Source organism: Hemitrygon akajei, chromosome 22 (genome assembly GCF_048418815.1).
Source record: "Hemitrygon akajei chromosome 22, sHemAka1.3, whole genome shotgun sequence".
NCBI lineage: Eukaryota > Metazoa > Chordata > Chondrichthyes > Myliobatiformes > Dasyatidae > Hemitrygon > Hemitrygon akajei.
In genome coordinates, this window is record NC_133145.1 from 29503603 (window position 1) to 29524372 (window position 20770).

Sequence of the window (20770 nt, forward strand, 5' to 3'; positions counted from 1 at the left end):
AGAAAACATACCTCAAAATGCCAGTGAGTTTACAGAAATCAGTGATGGTTGGCTATTCTTCTTAATATAGCAAAAGAATTGAATTTAAAGATACTTTCCATATTTTCAGGACATTTCCCAGTGGCCTTAATGGTCTAATAATTACTTTTAAGCTTAATTTTTGTTGTTTTGCAGGATAAATTTGACAGGTTCAGCCTCACAGTAATTGGACAGGAAGATCAGTTAATCTGCTGGGGGATATCCAATTTCATTTACCTGTCACGTACTAAGTGATATGAAATGATGCTTCATAATCCAAATTATTCCTGTAGTCTGTTGTTTCAGCAGTGATTACTGAAGCCCACACAGAAAATCAAGAGCAGATAAATAGAGACATCAATATCTTTAACGTTATGTTCAGCATTGAGCAACATTCCCTTTAAAACAACAGAGTTCAATTTAAATCTTTTATTGCTTAAGAAACATAGAGCATAATGTGTGGAGATCAATTGTTCATTTTCCTAACCGTTTAATGCATTGTAACCAACTAACATGCCTTGAGAGAGCTTGATGTACAGTATGTATACACTGTCTGTATAAACAGATACTGACATGGGCTCAAAAGGCAGGAATCAGATCCATTTTAACAATATGATTAATGTAACATATGGTCAGCATTAGCATTCAGCAAAGAGTGATTCAGATTGTTACTGTGACAGCAAGTCCTCTCAGTGCTATGTCTGTACCCAATAGGTCAAGATCAAGATAATGTTCATATAGTTAGAATGAAGCTCCAGGTGTAAATGACACAATATGCCCTCAATCTAGATCACACTATTTATGTCCTTTAAAATTATTTATGTCTAAATCCTTTAGTTTTTCCTAAAACTGTGACAATCAATTTATTCAATGTGAATTGCTTTTAAAAGTCTTTGAATGTCAAAGGTTTTTAGCCTTGGACTTATTCACTGCCCAATCAGAGACCAGTTGTTGGTTAAACCACACCCCTGGATACCATGGCGCTTCAAGCCGGAGAGCTTGACCCCCCACATCTGGATCAGGAAAGCGCAGGTGTAGCAGAACGAAAGCAGCATTTTTGGGTAGGTGGACTGGTCAGCTAGATTGGACTTATTGTACTTGAAATGCTTGATCTCCATTGTTACCGAAGATTCTGTTATATTGGGAAAAAATGGCTTATGTCATGGCAAGAATGTGCTCTTTGCAATCAGGATATTTTTTGAAGAAGAACTTATGAACTAGAAGCTGGAATATGCCTTGCTTCACCACACAATAAGATCATGGCTGATCTTTTACCACAGCACTAACCCTGTTTCCCTTAACGTCTAAATATCTTTCTCTTGAATATGCTCAGACATTACAGCAATCTTGGGTAGAGAATTCAAAAGATTAACTATTCTCTGAATGAAGTCATATGTTCCCATCTCTGTCCTGAACTGCTGATCCACTGGGTCGTGACGGCCCAATCAGGGTAAAAATCAACACATTGTACATATCACATCCTGTAAGAGTGTTGGATGTTTCAATTAGATAATTTTCCTAAACCCAAGAGAATACAGAGTGAGTCTGTTTAATCTCTCCTCATATGTCAATACCACCATTCTGGGAATCAGCCAAGTGGAGATTCACTGTATTCTCTCTATCCTTCTGAGCAAGACTAACCTATTCACAATATTCCATATGTGGCCTCACCAAGGGGATCTTTATCATTGGAACAACCCTTTCCTAACCGTGTACTCAGTTGATTGCTGTGATTAATCTCTTACAGCAAAGGTGACATACTCCTTGACATATTAATTTATTTTTACCTATTGAGATATAATGTAGAGTAGGCCCTTCTGGTCATTCGAGCTGCACCAGCAAGCAACGTCCAATTTGATTTGCAATTAACCTACGAACAGGTAGATCTTTGGACTGTGGGAGGAAACTGGAGTGCATGGAGCAAACCCAGGTGGTCACGGGGACAACATAAAACCTCCCTATAGGCAGCAGTGGGATTTGATCCCAGGTCACTGGTACTGTAAAGTGTTGCGCTAACCTCCGCGCCGTGCCACCCCAAATTGCTTGCTGTACCTGCTTATGAACTTCCAATGATTCACATAGTGGGCAACAAGCTTACTCTGAACATTTACATCTTTCTGTCTCTCATTATCTAAAAAGAATATTCTTCTTTTCTCTGTAACACACACAAATGAGCTCAGCATGTCGGTCCTGATAAAGACTGTTTATTCCTCTCCATAGATAATGCCTGACTTGCTGAGTTCCTCCAACACTTTTCGTGTGGTACTCTGGAGAATCTCTTGTGTTTGAGTTTCTTCATCTCTCTTTTCTTATACCAGACTGACTAAATGGAACTACTAAATCTCACATAAGAAGGTATTTTGGCAGTTAATGCTGGCTAAATCATTGTGCCCAATACACAGGAGACCTTTGAACTTAAGTATTTTTGAAATTTGTGAAGAAGTCGGTGAGTTTATTTTGCGGTTCCATTGCTGGGTAGACTGACTCTACTGGCATAGCTGTGGACTGCCATTTTTTTCTGTCAGGATTATTGAAGAGAAGACCAACCTTTGTTAAAGTCTACACTCAGTGTTCACTTTATTTAGTGTACCTGTACACCTGCTTATTAATGCAAATATCTAATCAGCCAATCATATGGCAGCAACTCAAAGCATAAAAGTATACAGACGTGGTCAAGAGGTTCCGTTATTTTTCAGGCCGAACATCAGAATGGGGAAGAAACATGATCTGAATGACTTAGGCTGTAGGTGCCAAGGTTTGAGTATCTCAGAAACTGCTGATCTCCCAGAATTTTCACACACAAGAGCCTCCAGAGTTTACAGAGGATGGTGCAAGAAACAAAAAGCATCCCTTGAGCAGCAGTTCTTTGGGTGAAAATGCCTTGAAATGAGAGAGTTCAGAGGAGAATGGTCAGACTGATTCAAGCTGACAGGAAGGTGTTAGTAACTCAAATAACCACACGTTACAACAATAGTGTGCACAAGAACATCTGTGAATGCACAACATGTCAAACTTTGAAGTCGCTAAGCTACAGCAGTAGAAGATCATCAGCATACGCTCGGTCGCCACTTGATTAGGTACAGGAGGTACATGGTAAAGTGGCAACTGAATGTATATGTGCGTGTATGTTTGTTGAGTGAGGACAGATTCAGGGCTGGATTGAATGTTCCCCCTTACTGGAATAATATGCTGACTTTTTGTCATTGCTTATCCAGGATTTATTGGTAAATATCTAGACATTGTTTGAGACCCATGGAATCACATGTCTCAGAAAGGGAAAGAAGAGACTTGATGAAACAATGTTTAGATTGCATAATAACAGGCTTCACATTTTGAAGTTATTCACTGTGTGCAAGAACATCTTATCGGGCTTCTGAAAAGAAGTATGGTATAAATAAACAGTCTTGTTTTATCTTTTTGTTAACAGTAAATTGATGCCTTCAGGAAAAAATAACTGTTGAGAAATTTGCTGATATAAGAAGAATTCAATAAGGATTCAATGAAGATGACAGATTCCGTGTTTGTTTCTAGCATAGCCATATAGAGTTTCTAATCACACAAAAACAACCCAAAGTTAAAAAAAGCTTGTGACATTCTGGTTTTAAAAATGCTAGTTAAATTTATTAACTACCTAGCAATGCTGCAGATGAAACTTGATACCCATAAAGTTTTAAGTTCAGAACAGGTTACCAAGAAGTAGGAGAGCAAAACTGTGCCACAAACATTGAGAAAAATAGCAAACTACCACACCTATCCACCAGGACCTGACTGAGATCAAAAGCAGGCATATTTGGCTAATTAAAGAGTCGCAGTTCTGTTACATGACTTGTTAGGGGGGGAAGAAAGAAGCAGGAATTGTTATTAAACAGATGTTTAATAGAAGCCATGATTATAAGCATTCTGATTTGATTCTTAAATTTAATGCATGATAGCACCCTATACTGGTAAAGAAATGAGAGATGAAGACCTTACATGGGCTCATCTGTGATCGTGAGAAGTATTTGCTTTGTTATGCTTCCAAGTATACTAATGCTGCTGTGTAAAACATGGACGAGGTCAAGGTAATAAAATTAAGGTGAGCAGCTGCAGTAGAATGTGGCAATTGGAGCAGAGGAGGCCGGATAATACGGTATATCGCTTACTAGAGAGAGTTCTCATTGGGAAGAAAGGTTTATAATTGTAAGGAGCAAAAGTGTAAGGAGGGCTGAGCAGAGAGTATTGTGAGATAGGTTCTAGCAGTCTTATCTTAACAACCCTGGTAAGACCATTAAACATGTCCTAGCATTACAACCAGGCTGTGGTTTGATGCTTTGATGCCAACCACATCCGAACACTAACTTTCTACCTTGGGAGACTATATATTCTTTCCTTGACCAGTTTTGCTAAAGTTATTTGTGACTCAGACAGGTGATGGTGGGTATGAGAAGAGATGGTGGGTGCTGCTTCTGTTTTGCCGTTCATTCTGGCAGCAACTGGTAGATCATCTGTCTCAGCTCCTGTTACCCAGGTTCAATCCTGGGTATTTCCAGTCCATCAGACCAGGTGCATGAGGATTATTGTCTTGACGTAGGCAACATTCTTTTCAATGAGGATGAAGCAAGAATCCAAGAATTTCTTGTTGATTCACCCTCCCATCCTTGAAGTAAGATGCACCAGTAAAACCAGGAACAAAAGGACAGTAGGAAGTGAAAGTTATTGACATTGCTTTGCCCTTCCCAGCAGGGGCAATCCCTACGTGTATGCTTCAAGTTAAAGGACATTCTGCCCAAATCTCACCATAGATTCAGACTATTCAGGTTTATTATCACCGGCATGTGACGTGAAATTTGTTAACTTAGCAGCAGTTCAATGAAATACATAATCTAGCAGAGAGAAAAAATAAAATAAAAAATAATAAATACATTAAAAATAATAAATAAACAAGCAAATCAATTATATATATTGAATAGATTTTTAAAAATGCATAAACAGAAATACTGTATATTTTTTAAAAAGTGAGGTAGGGTCCAAAGATTCAATGTCCATTTAGGAATCAGATGGCAGAGGGGAAGAAGCTGTTTCTGAATCGCTGAGTGTGTGCCTTCATGCTTCTGTACCTCCTCCCTGATGGTAACAGTGAGAAAAGGGCATGCCCTGGGTCCTGGAAGTCCTTAATAATGGACGCTGCCTTTCTGAGACACTGGTCCCTGAAGATGTCCTGGGTACCGTGTAAGCTAGTACTCTAGATGTAGCTGACTAGATTTACAACCTTCTTTCAGTTCTGTGCAGTATCCTCTCCATACCAGACAGTGATGCAGCCTGTCAGAATACTCTCCACGGTAAAACTATAGAAGATTTTGAGTGTATTTGTTTACATGCCAGATCTCTTCAAACTCCTAATAAAGTATAGCTGCTATCTTGCCTTCTTTATAACTGCATCGATATGTTGGGACCAGGTTAGATCCTCAGAGATTTTGACGCCCAGGAACTTCCAGAGAACAACTGCAGTGACCAGGCCCTGAATGCAGGATTCACAGATCTGACAAGGTTTGTGATGTCTTCAATTGTGGAGTGGAAGGAGCTAGCCAGATCTGGCTGCATGACAAAATTTATCAAAGTCCTCCAGCTTCTGCACAGATAACTGTGGCCATTTGGCTGGGATGCAGACACTCCATCCCCCAAACTGGGGTTAAGCAAGGTTCTGTTATTGTCCCAGTCCTGTTCTCATAGGAGTTACTCCATCTCTTTTTAAAGATTGCTTCCCATTGGAATTGACCTCAGTGCAGAATGGACAAATGGCTCTTTAATCCCAGCATCCACACACGATGAATAGTCTTCAAGGAACACACGACTGAGCATCAGCAAACTGAAGACTCTGCTATCTTTGTTATGTATTTAATATTTCGATAATATCACTCATTATGGGTTATATGTAAAAGTATGTGAATGGCATACATTGTTACACCACCATGTCATATGTACATGCCTCATTAAAATAAAAATGAAACTACAGTACACATGCTATTCCCATTTTTCTTTCAGTTAGACTTTTCCTTTAAATTAATTCTATGTTTTGAAGCTACAAAACATAACAGTTGTAACGAGGGAGTTTTAAATGAATTTGAGATAAATACCTACCTGGTGAAGTGTAGTGACATTTTTGAGATTTTTAAGAAAAGCACAGCACAACGATCAAGTAAAAAAATGCAGCACATTTTCTTTCTTTGCAAGGGAAGACAGAGACAGTTGAGTTAAAAAATGAGACAGAAAACACACAGAAACCCTGCCCACTGCACCCACTCTTCAGATAAATGTTCATGGGACATATCACCCTATTCTTATCCTCACTGGTGCTTGGTATAGGCAGCAATCCAGAGATTACTACCCTTCTTTCTAGATTCCTTCCTCACTGCCTTACTATTTATTCTTCTGGACCTCAACCTCTTCCGTACCTATATGTACCATGTCTTCTGGCTGCTCACTCTCCCCCTTGGGAATGCTCGGACCTGATCTGAGACGTCCCTGACTCTGCCACCTGGGAGGCAACACACTACCTGAGAGTCTCTTTCACATCCACAGAATCTCCTGTCTGTTCCTTGAACTATTGAATCCTCTATCACCATCACTCTGCCATTCTCTCCCTGTGGTTAACCCTGGTAGGTCATTCCCCCCTTCCCTCCCAACAGTATCCAGAGTGGTATGTATACCTGATATGTGGGGAATACCACAGAAGTATTCTGCACTATCTGCCTGTTCCCTTTCCCTCTCTTGACAGTAACCTAGCTACCTACCTCCTGCAATTTAGGTGTGACTGCCTCTCTGTAGCTCTTGTCTATCAGCTCCTTATTGTGTGTGCGTGCCCTTAACTCCTGGTGGAGTCGTCAGGGCACCATCATGACAAGCTTCTTGCCCAGATCTTTTTAGTGATTGCTCATTGTACGGCGTGTCTTGGGCATCTGAAAACTGGCGGAGCCCATCCCTCTCCAGGTTTTTTTTTTTACAGGGTCGAGTTGCCAGCTCGACACTCAACCCAGGCACGGATGGAGAGCATGCAAGGGAGCCGGCCAGATTCGAACTTGGGACTTCACGCTCCGAAGTCCAGCGCCGATGCCTATGCCACCAGCCGGCTCAATGAGGACAATTCCTCATTGTCCTCATCATAGATCATCCAGCTTCAGTTCCAGTTCACTAACACAGTCTGTAAGGAGCTGAAGCTGGATGCACTTCTTATAGGTGTAGTAATCAGGGACATGTGGAAATGTCACCACACTGATGCCAGCCTCCGTACTAAAACCAATGTCATCAACAAGGAGATAAAATTCCCCATGCCCCTAGACGATGAGATTGGATATTGCTTTCACAGCTTTATCCCTCTGAACAAGTCCCCTCTACTGTCAGCTCACCATAAGAGAGGAGAAAAAAAATGACAATAGCAGGCTGGAGGGAAACAGATATCATTATCACAGGATGGGAGGTGCTGGCATTAAATGACCTCAAGGTGCCTCATCCTCAGGCTGTGGGCCATATGGAAGTGAAGCACTCTGCCTTTGAAAGTGAAAAGACAGGGAAGAACAAGGTTATGGAAAGAAAGTCTACTAGCAGCCAGCTCACCAGTGAGGAGATGTCTGTATCTTGTGTGGGAAAGCCTGTGGTTTTCTGGGATCAGACTCCTCAACCCAAAACTAAAACCATGGTAGAGATCTTCCACAAATCAAGGAACTAATGATATTTGCAACTGGTTCCATTATTACAGTTGTCCATAATTAGAAAATACACATAATCACTCCCTATGGTAACCAAGCCTTTATAGTTAATAAGGAATTGTGTTGTTGGGAGACAATTAACATAGGTATTTATTTATCAACTTCTCCTGCCTAGTTACCATGGTACAGAATCAGGATGTCCCACACTCAGTGGCTAGCTTTGATGGGCTTGAAGCTTCTGTGACTGTTATATTGATAAAGGAGTATCATTGCACAAGTATCATTTAATTGTCAATATCCAAAGCAACTCTCTTATGTAGCCTCCTCCAATGAAACTGGCAGCCTGTGCTCTTCTTATGAGTTAATGGTATCTGAATATAGTGGGGAGGTTATATCTAAATAAATTTTTTCCAAGATTGGTTCTCGTTTGAATTTAATAATATTCATATGTATGGTGTGTCCATAAATTGGGAGTTCATAATCTAGGGAGGACCTGTATAGTTTCTGTGAGAGTCATTATCCATTGTTCTTTACTGAATTGACATCTTGTAGAATAAATACCTGTTGTAGAAGATTATAAATGAAAAAATTTAATATTAATAATTGTTTTGCTGTTTAAAAAGTAATAAATTTAAAGCTTCTTTACACAGCATTCTGAATATTTCTGGAGATGTGATAAATCCAATAAGTTGAGCTATATTGTAGAGTCATAGAATCATAATGTACCACAGCACAGACTCTTTGGCCTATGGAGTCCATGCTTACCATTCTTCTATCTAGTCCATCCACTTGAACCTGGACCATGGCTCTCCATAACTCCCTCATCTATGTACCTAGAGTATCTAAACTTCTCTTAATGTTAATGTTCCACACTTGCTCCATCCTCTGAGTGAAGAAGTTCTCCCCCCAACCCCCAAGATTCCTCTTAAGTAGTTCACCTTTCACTCTAAACCTATGATGTTTGGTTCTAGTCTCATCAAACCTGAGGGGAAAAGCCAGCATACATTCAGCCTAATGTTTAACTTTTCCATATATTTCTTTCAAATGATTTTCTTGATATTGTTCTTTACTGTATAAGGACAAAAGTGAAACATATATATTTTACACAATATATAGTAAATTCAAACATTAAAAATATTACAGCACGTTTGTTTTGACTCAGTGAGAAATAATAGTTTGCCACGATTATTGTAGAATAATGAACTCACTCTTAGTTTTTCCAAAGAACCATAACAACATTATTTCTCAAATTCCTGCCAACAACAACTAACTAACCTACGGGGAAAAATATATACCCTAAGTTATTCCAATTCTGACATTTTGAACATTCATGAATTTAATTGCAACATCTTTTGACAATCACATTGAGATCAAAAGCTGTAGATTCCCTTACCCAAATCTTCACCTCTCTGCCTCATTTGCCTCCTTTAAGATATTAATTAAATCGTAGTCTTTGATTAAGATTATACCTTAACATATTCTATTATGACTCAGTTTTGAAGATGCTTTAATGATACAAAATGGGATATTTTACAACATAACTTACCGATATAAGTGTTGTACATTCCACCAAAAACATTGCATGTAACATGCTATGAATATATGAACAACTGTTAGAAATGGATATAGTCTGAAAATTTTTGTAAACATCTATCTTTCAAGCAGACTGGAAGATTAATTTTCATTCTCTAAATTATTTTATAAAGTAAGTATTCAAATGAATGGTTGGATCAGTTTTCAACCAAATCAACATAATTTCAAACAAAATATCCAAGTCTCTTTAAATGCACAGCATTGTACATTCCAATATGCTTCTTATTGTGTGAGCATCATGTGATGGAGGGGGCTAATAATTCTCATCTGGTTTGTCATTAACCTGAAATATTATACAGCTAAGATGTATGAAACTCATGCTTTATGCATCTATCTAATCTTTAAAATACCATGAAAGCTAAGGACTTTGAGTTGATCCTGGTATATAGTTGGGTAATGGATGGATTGAATTACATAGGAATATGCATTCCATCTGGTTAGTTCTAATATTTGAGAAAACCATGTCCTACACCCCATTCACCATCTGTGCCAAATACCCATTCATTTCTGTTCTTGATTATGAATAGACAAGATCTGGAAAATTCAACACTTGCAACCCTGGCCTGGAATCAGCTACAGGAGGATATGCCTTTTGAACAGCCTGAACAGTACCTTTACATAAAATATTCTTTTACTGTAAAAACACAATTGCATAGACCTTGCTTGGGCCTAAATTCGGTCTGTTTCCCCCCTGTGTATCCAAGGTACCTGGTAGCAGAGATCGCAGTAAGATGGTCACAGTTGCATCTGTCTTTCTTTGGCTGCCTATCAAAGTTGCTCCTAAAATATTTCTCCCCTCCTTTATTTCTGGTTAACAATAGAGATGTCCTACTCATGGAAAGAGGATAGAAAGAGCAAATTTGTCTGATTTTGTTGTCACAATGTCAAAAAGCAATACCAGAGAGTTTTAGATCTATCTTCCACTTCAGCAGATTTGGTATGTCATGAATTATGTATACATGTAAATGAGTTATGTATATAACTTAATGACATTATTGTACAAGAAATATAATCACCTGTAATTGCTGATCTGCATGTCCTCTGATATCTTGGAATGTTTGATGCTGTGCTTATTAAATCTACAATTATGACATAGGAGCCATCTTTCAATAGGTCGCTGCACTGATATTTGTTCCTTTTGTGGTTGATTGTATCGAAAGTATAAATAATAAATTCTGCCTTCCCTAAATTAATGCAAAAGCCCATTCCTGATGGATGTGTCAGTTCTTCTGCTTGGTTAAACTGTTGTTACATCTAACCATATTTGTTTGTCAATTTATTTTAAATGTCATAGATCATCTATCTGCCAAGCATCTCCCATTGCTCATATTCATTTCAGCAGAATTTTTAAGATACCATTCAGAATAATTTCAGGGACAAATAGGAGGCTATGAAATCAATTAGAGAATACAAAAATTATGTTTGGTTTAACAGCTGATGTGAATCCCATGCATAGTCTCTACTAATATGTAAATTACATTTTGTGCCATTTAAATAAAAGGAGATACGAAATTATAATTTTTTCAGCCAATATTGCTCTTGATTTTGTCAAACCGAAGAGGATATCCTGACCAATATTACAGCAGCTCTGTCATCTGTCATTCTGGGCATTGGGATCTATTTCAATTGTGTATAAGAGTTTGTCAAATCTCACAACACATTTGACTTCATACAATAAAACAAAACGGGAGAAGAAAGGAGAGATAATTATATCTGAGGAAGAATGGATAGCAATATGGAGGTATCAATGGAAGTGTATCAGTTCACAGAAATGGAGGGAGTTTGGATGGAAAAACTTGATAAGATATTTTATTACACCCTCTCAGAAATCCCATTATTATAGTAACCCTGCTTGCCGGAGAAGTTGTGGAAGTCAAAATGCAAACCATTATCAAAGACTGTTGGAGTTGGATACATAATGCTCTACAAGACATTTTTAAATGTGAAATACCCTTAGAAAGTAAGACCGTATATTTTGGATATGTACCTCAAGAAAGGTTGAAAAGCGATAAATATTTAATGAATCTCCTGTTGGTGGCTGGTAAAAGACTCTTACCAGGAAATGGCTATCACAGGCGAGCCCAACTTTAAACACATGGATGGAAATTACAATGGACATTTACAAAATGGAGAAGATAACAGCATTTGTTAATCATAAGTTGTAACAATTTGATTCATACTGGGAAAAATGGTTTATTTACATAATACCTCATAGGCCTGATTTTATTCTCACAAATCAATGAATATGTTGTAAAATAAAGATCACTCCCTACTTGTACATAGTTCTTTCCTTTTGCTTGTTTTTTCTTTCCTCTCTTTTCTATAGGTGTATACCTCAGATAAATATTAAGTGGAGATTTGTGGCAAATATGACTATATGATATATATGTATAGTATCTGAAATACATCTTATGGAAATGTTTGATGATGAACTTCAATAAAAAATAAATTATAAAAAAAAGAATCATATCAAATATTGAAAGCCCTAGAGAGAGTGGATGTGGAGAGGGTATTTCCTATAGTTGGTATGTCCAGGACCAGAACGCACAGCCTCAGAATTGAGGGATGTCCATTTAGAACAGAGGTGAAGAGAAACTTCTTTAACCAGAGTGTGGTGAGTCTATGAAATTTATTGCGACGGATGGCTGTGGAGTCCAAGTCACTGATTATATCCAAGTCCAGGTCGATAGGTTCTGGATCAGTTAGGGCATCAAATGTTACAGAGAGAAAGCAGGAGAATGGGGTTGAGAGGGATAATGAATCAGCCATGATGGAATGATGGAGCAGACTCAATGGGCCAAATGGTCTAGTTCTGCTCCAATGTCTCTTGGTCTTCTGGTCTGATGGCTTTGGAACCAGCTACCACTCATGGTCACCACACTTACCTCGTGGCATCACGGATTTGCTTGTACTCTGTTGTCTAACTGAAGGTACTCAGAACAGAATAGAATGGAAAATGGAAAACTGCCAGTGAGTAATTGCTTAGGTTTTCTGAAAAAAACCCCACATATTCAATCAGGAGAACCTAACAATGCAGACACGAGGAAATCTGCAGATGCTGGAAATTCAAGCAACACACACAAAATGCTGGTTGAACACAGCAGGCCAGGCAGCATCTATAGGGAGAAGCGCTGTCGACATTTCGGGCCGAGACATCGACCGCGCTTCTTCCTATAGATGCTGCCTGGCCTGGTGGGTTCCACCAGCATTTTGTGCGGGAACCTAACAATGATTGTTTTTTCCCTAAATAAGAAAGTAACAATCAAAATGTTTGAAATCTCTGATGTCAAATAGCAAATATAAAAGAAAATAAAAGAACTGAATTACTACATAGTGACATGAAAGTAAAGTTGGTCATTCAATGAAGTTTTATTATCATTGCTTAATGTCTTCAGTGTTAGAAGATTGTGGGTTTCAGTTCTACTAATGACTTTGAGATTATAACCTATGTCAGGATTTAGAGCAAACATAAAAGAATCTTGCATTATTAGACTTAATGGGATAGACATTTAGTGCAACACTTTTATGTTCAAAATAATAAATTTTCCTCCAATATTAGATACTCTCATCATTCTATCCATCCCTGCTCTTCCTTCTCTTTGATTAAAACCGACCTGTTTCCTTTTCCAATTATGATAAAAGACCATAGACCATTCCTCTTTCCACAGATCTGATCTAACTGATCTGAGTCTTTCTAGCATTATTGGCTTTCATTTCAGATTTCCAGCATCTCAGTTATTTTTGATTTTCATTTCTATTTGTAGCAAGCCTCCTAAGGTGTTATTTCAAACTGCATTCTCATTGGCTGAGCAATGGTGATGTAAAGCTCTCTCACTGGCCAAGCAAATATGAGCAAAATGCCAATACTCAGTAAACTGCTTGGATGCATTTGGCAAACTGGTGATTTATAAGGTTTTAATTTTTTTCCTGATTGACATTTTTTAAGTAAAATAATTTTGAGTACTGTAAGGGATCTGTGGAGTGGTATCAGTCAGGGTATCAGTGCATTCTCTATTTCTTTGACATTTATGATGTGTTTCATTATTTTAAGGGGTCTCCACATGAGTACCAGCACCTGTCGCTATATGTTCTACACACTGTCAAATGGATAATGCCTCCACTGAAGGATTAAGGTCATAATTTTGCTACTGCAAAATAATGCATGTTACTCCTCAATTAAGTCATGGAAAATAATCAATTTTGATGTGGAATTTTTGTAAAATGAATTCCCATGTAATTTGTGATCTTGCTAAATGCTACTTCGTCCAAAGTTGGTAAGGCTATAAACTAACATATCCCAAGGATTTGATTACCTACATCGAATCCTACTTCAGTGTTTTGAAAGACTTCTAAAGAAAATGGTTATCAGCTTCTAAAATTCTATCAATTCTGGAAATGGTTCTGTGGATTGAAGGGCAGCAAATTTGACCCTTCATTTCTTTTTAAAAGGCAGATGTAACAGGGAATTGTTGACCTGTTAGCTAAATACCTAAAATGAGAAAATCTGAAAATGAGCAAAATCAGCACTGACTATATCTTAGGAAATTTACATTTAGGTCACCTGCTTGCATGCTTTGGGACATAACTTCCAAATGGATACGTAGACAACCATGCCAGAGGTTAGTCATGAAGATTTGTGCACATAAATTTGGAGTAACCATACTGAAATGAACTGAAAGCTGGTTAATAGATGTAAAAGAAATAGAACAGAAATATTGTATATACTGTCGATCTTCCACAGGCTGGTCAGCTGTGACCAGTGGAGTACCACAGGAACCAGCTGTTCATTTAGCTGAGGTGACCAAATGTCATAATTCCATGTTTGCTCATGACACAAAGCCATATGGGACTGTGACTTGGGAAGATAATGTTAAAGGGCTTCAAAGGATAGGCAATCTGAGTAAGTGGCCAAGAATATAATGTGGAGAAATGTGAAATTATGCAGCTTGATGTACAAAACAGAGAAGCAGAGCTATTTTTAAATGGTGATATAATTGGTATAGTTGATGCTTAAAGCAATTTAGGCATCACTGAAAGCCAATGTGCCTATGATTAGGAATGCAAATTGTCTGTTGACTTTTATTAAGAGAGAACTTGACTAAAGTAGTAAAGAGATTTAACTATAATTATATCCAGCATTGGCTGCATGTAGATTTTTGTGCATTGGTTTGGTTTCTTTACCTAAAAAAGAGAAATACATCATAGAGGTAATTGAATATTCAGATGATGGTTGTGGTATGTGGGGAGAAATTGAGTAAACTATTCCTTTATGCTCTGGAATTTAGAAGAACAAGCAGAGATCTTACCAAAACTTACAGAATTCAAAGACAGACTAACAGGCTGGTGCAGGGAGAGGTGTAGGCCATTCAGGATTGACACAAAAATCATGCAAAGGTTGGTGGTCTTGGAACTCTCAGCCACTGAGTCCAGTCAAAATAAGAAGTGATAGTTTTCAGAGTATTAAAGGAATCAAATGATAGAGGGATAGTGCTGGAAAGTGGTGTTGAGCAAGAGGAATAGCTATGATTTCTGAAGAAGGACAAGGTAAGTTAGAGGGGCAGCCTATTCAGTCCCCTTTTCATATGTTCTTAAATTATCCAATCAAGAAGCATTTAACATATGTAATTTTGTGAAGGTCATGAAGAATTTTATTTGAAACTTGATGTTAAGTTGCACAAAGTCTATGGTGCATGTATAATACTCCTTTGAAAATTTATTTTCAGATCTTCGTACATGGCATAGTTATCAAAGGGCAGAGTGTTGTTTTTTTTTGTATTGAGTCTGATGAATGGTAGGGCCATTCCTGCTGAAACTAACAGTTACTGGAATGGAGCTCTCCTTTGGCACTAGGTAACGATAAACTAGCTTGTTTTGCTGCAGTGGAAAACTTGTTGAAGCGTTCATGTTTAAACGTATTTTTTAAATGTCTGTACACACCATTTTTCCTCTCAGGTTTCCCTCTTGTCTTCTGTGAGCCCACTCATTTGTCCATCTGTCTTGGTCACCTCATTGGCTTGCTCATGTCTCCTACCTATTCTCCATCCTTAAAGCTGCTTGATCTCATGTCTGACATTCATTCTTTTCTTTTGGTATTTCCCTCTGTCACTGATCATCCAGTTACAGGCTTTATCCTCTTAACCTCAACCTTCCATGCTGGTTCCACAATGGGGAAGGTGGCAGGAAAAGAATGTTTGTATGCATATACGTGAACGTGGTCAATCTGTCATTACATGGGTCTCATGAATGGAAGAATTTTTGTTCTTTTTTTCTGTTTTTCCCTTTTCCAAAGGAAGTTTATTCAGTGCTTACACCATCATATTATTACACCACTACGGTATTCCACTATTCATGCTGCTTACTGTCAATAATTTAAAATTAACCCTTCTTCCAGGGTTATATCGATGCCAAGGTGACCCAGGAGAAGAAGCACAAGGTATCTCTGGTTACAATGAAGGCTTTCTGGGACTCATGGGCACCACAAGAATTGAGTGCATTCTGGACTGTTATAATTCTGAGCCTCAGACAAAAGTGACATTGGAACTCTCACCCTGTATTGTTAGCGCATACGTATTGGTCTGGGAGTATTTTTAGGCCAATATATTTCATAAGAAGAAGTGTGGGCCATCAAGTCCCCCAGCCTGCTTCCACCTTCAAACTGATATTGCCCTACAAATAAAGTTTCTCAGTAGGTTAACATATCCTTTGTTTCTCTTAATGCTCAAAAATCCATCATTGAAAGTACATTCAAACATGCAAATTAAGAACATGATTAGCTGCTAGGCTCACAAACCTGGTAAGCTCTTCAATATGATTATGGTTGATCAGATTGTAAACTAATTTCCATCAGATCACATTTAAAGTGGATGTTGATAGGTTCTTGATTTGTAAGGGTATCAAAGGTTATGGGGAGAAGGCAGGAGAATGAAATTGAAAGGAGTAATAAATCAGACATGATGGAATAGCAAAGCAGAATCAATGGACTAAATGGCCTAATTCTGCTCATGTATCTTATGATTAGTGCTGATCTTATCAAACACTTACCCATAGAACATCTTCAACCCTTTGGAGCAACAAAATCCAAAAGCTCACAACTCATTCAGTAAAGAAATGATCAACCAAATGTTTATGTTGACGAATTCACTTATGATTATTAGAAAGAGAACAGTCATATAATTTGCATTGTTTTAGAAGAATGTCCTCAGATGTATATTAATTCTCCTACATCAGGATGTAATTCTCTGAACTTACATTAAGTGAAAATTCAATATATGCTGTATATCTAAACCACATTTTTATGGAGTTAGCTGTGGTCATAAACATATTGATTATGGGACAAGAATTGTTTGTGGGTCAAGAATTCCCCAACCCGCACCAATGACTCTTAATCCCATTTCCAACCCACCTCCTCTTCTTCAGCATCCCAGTCTGGTTATCTGCCTGCTTTGGAATTTTTCATCTCTAATTGCCGTCAAGACATCAACTGGCTCAACTTCACTACGCCTCTCTCTCTCTTCCTTGAACCATATCAAATCTAAATGCACTGCCTTCCAATCTCTCTGCACCAATCTCAAACTTACCTTCAAACCTACAGACAAAGGGGGTGCTATTGTAGTGTGGCGGACTGACCTTTACATTGCTGAGGCCAGATGGCAACTCTCAGACAGTTCCTCCTGCTTACCCCTTGAAAAGCACCCTAGTCTGAACCATCAGACCACTGTCTCCCATGTCATCACTAACCCCATGAGCTCTGGAGATCTCCCATCCTCTGCTACCAACATCATAGTTCCCTTACCCTGCATTGCTCATTTCTACCTCCTACCCGAGATCCACAAACCTGACTGTTTGGTTAGGGCCATTATCTCTGCCTGCTCTGGCCCCTTTGAACTCATGTCCGCTTACCTCGACTCCATTCTATTCCCTTTGGTCCAGTTCCTTCCCACCCACATCGGTGAAACTTCACATGCTCTCGATTTCCTCAACAACTTTGAAATCCCTGGCCCTGATAGCCTCATTTTCACCGTGGATGTCCAGTCTCCATACACTTCTATCTGCAATCAGGAATGCCTTAAAGTTATTTGCTTCTTTCTCGAAAAAATATCCAACCAGTTCCCCTCCATCACCACCCTCCTCCATCAGGCAGAACTGGTCCTCGCCTTCAACAATTCCTTCTTCGGATCCTCCCACTTTCTCCAAACTCAAAGGGCAGTCATAGGCACCCGCATGGGTTCCAGCTCTGCCTGCTAAGTGGAACAGTCCATGTTGCAAGCTTTCCTGGTAACGTTCCTTAACTCTTTCTGAGCTGCATCGATGACTGCATTGGTACAACTTCATGTGCCCATGCTGAACTCATTAATGTAATCAATTTACCTCCAACTTCACCCTGCCTTTAAATTCACTTGGTCCATTGGTTTACTTGGGGACACTTCTCTCCCCTTTCTTGATTTCTCTGTCTCCATCTCTGGAAACAAACTTTCTACTGATAGCATTTATAAACCTACTGATTCCCAGGGCTATCTTGACTAGTATATCTCTTCTCACCCTGCCTCTTGTAAAAATCCTATTCCTTTTCTCAGTTCCTTTGTCTCCACCACATCTGATGAGGGTGGGGCTATCACTTATGGGACATCAGAGATGGTCTCATTCTTCCTCTATCTTCGATGCTGCTCTTCCCTGCTTTTCCTCCATTTCCCAGATAACTGCACTCATCCAATATCCTCATTCACCCTATCTCCATTTTCACTTTTCAATCAGCTGAGGTCATCTATTGTATCCAGTGCTCCCGATGCAGCCTCTTCTATATTGGTGAGACCCGACGTAAATCGAAGGACCACTTTGTCGGGTACTGATGCACCATCAATAACTCTCTGAGACGTGAGGCGAGATATAGGCTTTTATTGGCTGGAAGAAAGAACAAGCAGCAATTGACCACCACACTGCATCCTGGAGACTGAGGCCGGGGCGGTGTCTCCAATCGCCTTTATACCGGGGTCCGTGGGAGGAGTCACAGTCAGTGGAAGGAGCCACAGGAGCAGTCAGCAGGGGGGGGCGTGTCCAGACAGGTATATGTAGTTCACCACAGGTACCTTCGCTCCATCCACCAAAAGCAGAATGTTCCTGTGTCCAACCATTTTAAATCCTATTCCCAATCCCGTTCTGGCATGCCAATCCAGGTCTTCCTCCTCTGTCACAATGAAACCACTCTCAGGGTGGAGGAGCAAAATGTCATCTTCTACTAGCCTCCAACTCGATGGCATGAACATCAATTTCACCTTCTGGTAATTTATTTTCTTCTTTTTCTTCTCTTTTATTCTTTCCCCTCCCCTTCTCTCTTCTTCTGTTCCCCAGTCTGGCCTCATACTTGTTCTCGTCAACAGCTTATCACCTCCCTCCTTCTTCCTTTCTCCCATAGTCTGCTCTCTTTTCCTATCAGATTCATTCTTCTCCAGACTTTTACCTTTCCCACCCAACTTGCCTTACCTATCACCTTCTAGTTTGATCTCCTTCCCCTCCCCTATCTTTTTATTCTGGCGCTTTCCCCCTTCCTTTCCAATCCTGATGAAGGGTCTCAGCTCAAAACGTAGACAGTTTATTCATTCCCGTAAATCTGCATGACTTGCTGAGTTCTTCCAGCATTTTGTGTGGCTGCTCTGGATTTCCAGCATCTGCAGATTCATTTGCGTTCATAAGCATATTTTTCTGGGGAGAAATAGAAGTCTATTCACAGATCACATTGAATTGTTCCAACTTTGAATTTTGGATTTAGTAATTTTTCTGACCAAAGAAACAATATGACAGAGTATGAATTCCATCAGGCACTTAACCCGCTGAAGTAGACTAAACCACCTTTATTCAAAACATTATGTTGGCTTTCTGCTTTCAATAGCAGCAACAATGCCAGTAAAAAATGCAAGTGCATCCAAGATTTTTGCTGCACTTGATGAAGTTTCCTGTAAAGTGGATCCAGATTTTCTTTAGCTATTCACATAGATTCTCTCAATCTGTTGGCGTGTGACCTTCATGCTCAACACTGTGGTAGTTGAGGGAGTTGAAGAAGGGATGGGTGCAGGGGTCATGAAAAATCCCATTGTCGTCACCAGACCAAACACAAAACAAGGGTCCCATTTGGAACAGCTGTAAGAGATTGCTTAAGGATCTGTCAAAAATAAAACTGAAAGTATGTTCCCACTACATTTTCCTTTGCCCTCCTATATTCCCCCCAGCTCGTCTGGAAATTCATTTTGGAACTGATGTGGGAGTCACGCTGGATTATTCTGAAACAGGAGGATTGCATCAGACTGGAGTTCCTAAACTGAAGGCTGATCATCACCTTGGCTAGCCACTAATACCTTTGCAAATCTTAAGCAACATTGCTGGTGAACTAAGCCGAGGAGATATTAGATTCCAATCATACCTATTTGACATATAATTTAATACCAGGATCTTTAAGAAAATGATTTTATTACTGTGCAATTTAAAGGAAAGCCATCAAACCAGAAGATACCTGGTTCTGTTATTTCAATGACCATTGTGTCTCCATATAATTATTAGGATTTTCTCCTGCTCAAGGCTCTTCTTTCTCATTGGGTCATTTTCTAGTGTCTGAAGAGGGAACAATGAAGCAGCAAGTAATAATTAGTTAATAAATGCTTCCTCATTTTACACATTTTATACTTGAGAAAATCATTTTTTTATTTCCATTGAAGTGTTCACTGAAGTGGAGAAAAGAAACCTATCCATAGACATTTGCTTCAACAATTTCCTTCCATTCTATAATTAGCACATATATTTTCTAAATCTCTGAGCAACATGGCCTCCAGTAAATCTTTCACCCAGGCACTATCATTCACACGGCATCAACCAATTCCCTTATGGCTGCAAAAGCATAGACCCGCATTCGTCAGTGGTGCTAAAGTGTATTAATTTATGGTCTTGGCTACAAAATGGAGGCAGAGCAGGAAGGGATAATCAAGTTCAGGCTAGGAATTTGTCAGGACTGAGAAAATGCATGTTGGTTTCCTATTTTAGGAGGTGTACCTTTTCCAGAATAGCTGCAGATGTGTCATGTGCCCAGTGTCCAACAGTTTGACTGCACCTATATACTTTATTTCAGCTGATGTTTCCTCATGGATAAACAGTGAACTTGGTTCATGAAAAGTCTCTGCCAAAGCTGAAGCAAATATTCCCTGAGAATGAGTCCAGCTTCAGAAATGTACTGAACACCAACTAAGTGTCCCTGAATGTTGTGGTTAAACACCTTTTTTAAATTAGCAAAAAAATTTCAGAATAAAGCTGGCTTCAGTTTTGTTTGGATTAATGTTCATTTAGATCTGGAAGGCTGGGGTGGGGGTGGAAGAGGAGAGTGGGAGATTGATTAATACTGAACAAGTAACTGCATTTATCGAAAAACCAACTGAGAAAGATATCTTGTTTCTGCTGGGTATCCTAAACAGAAGGCCATTTGTTTTGCTCTACACGTA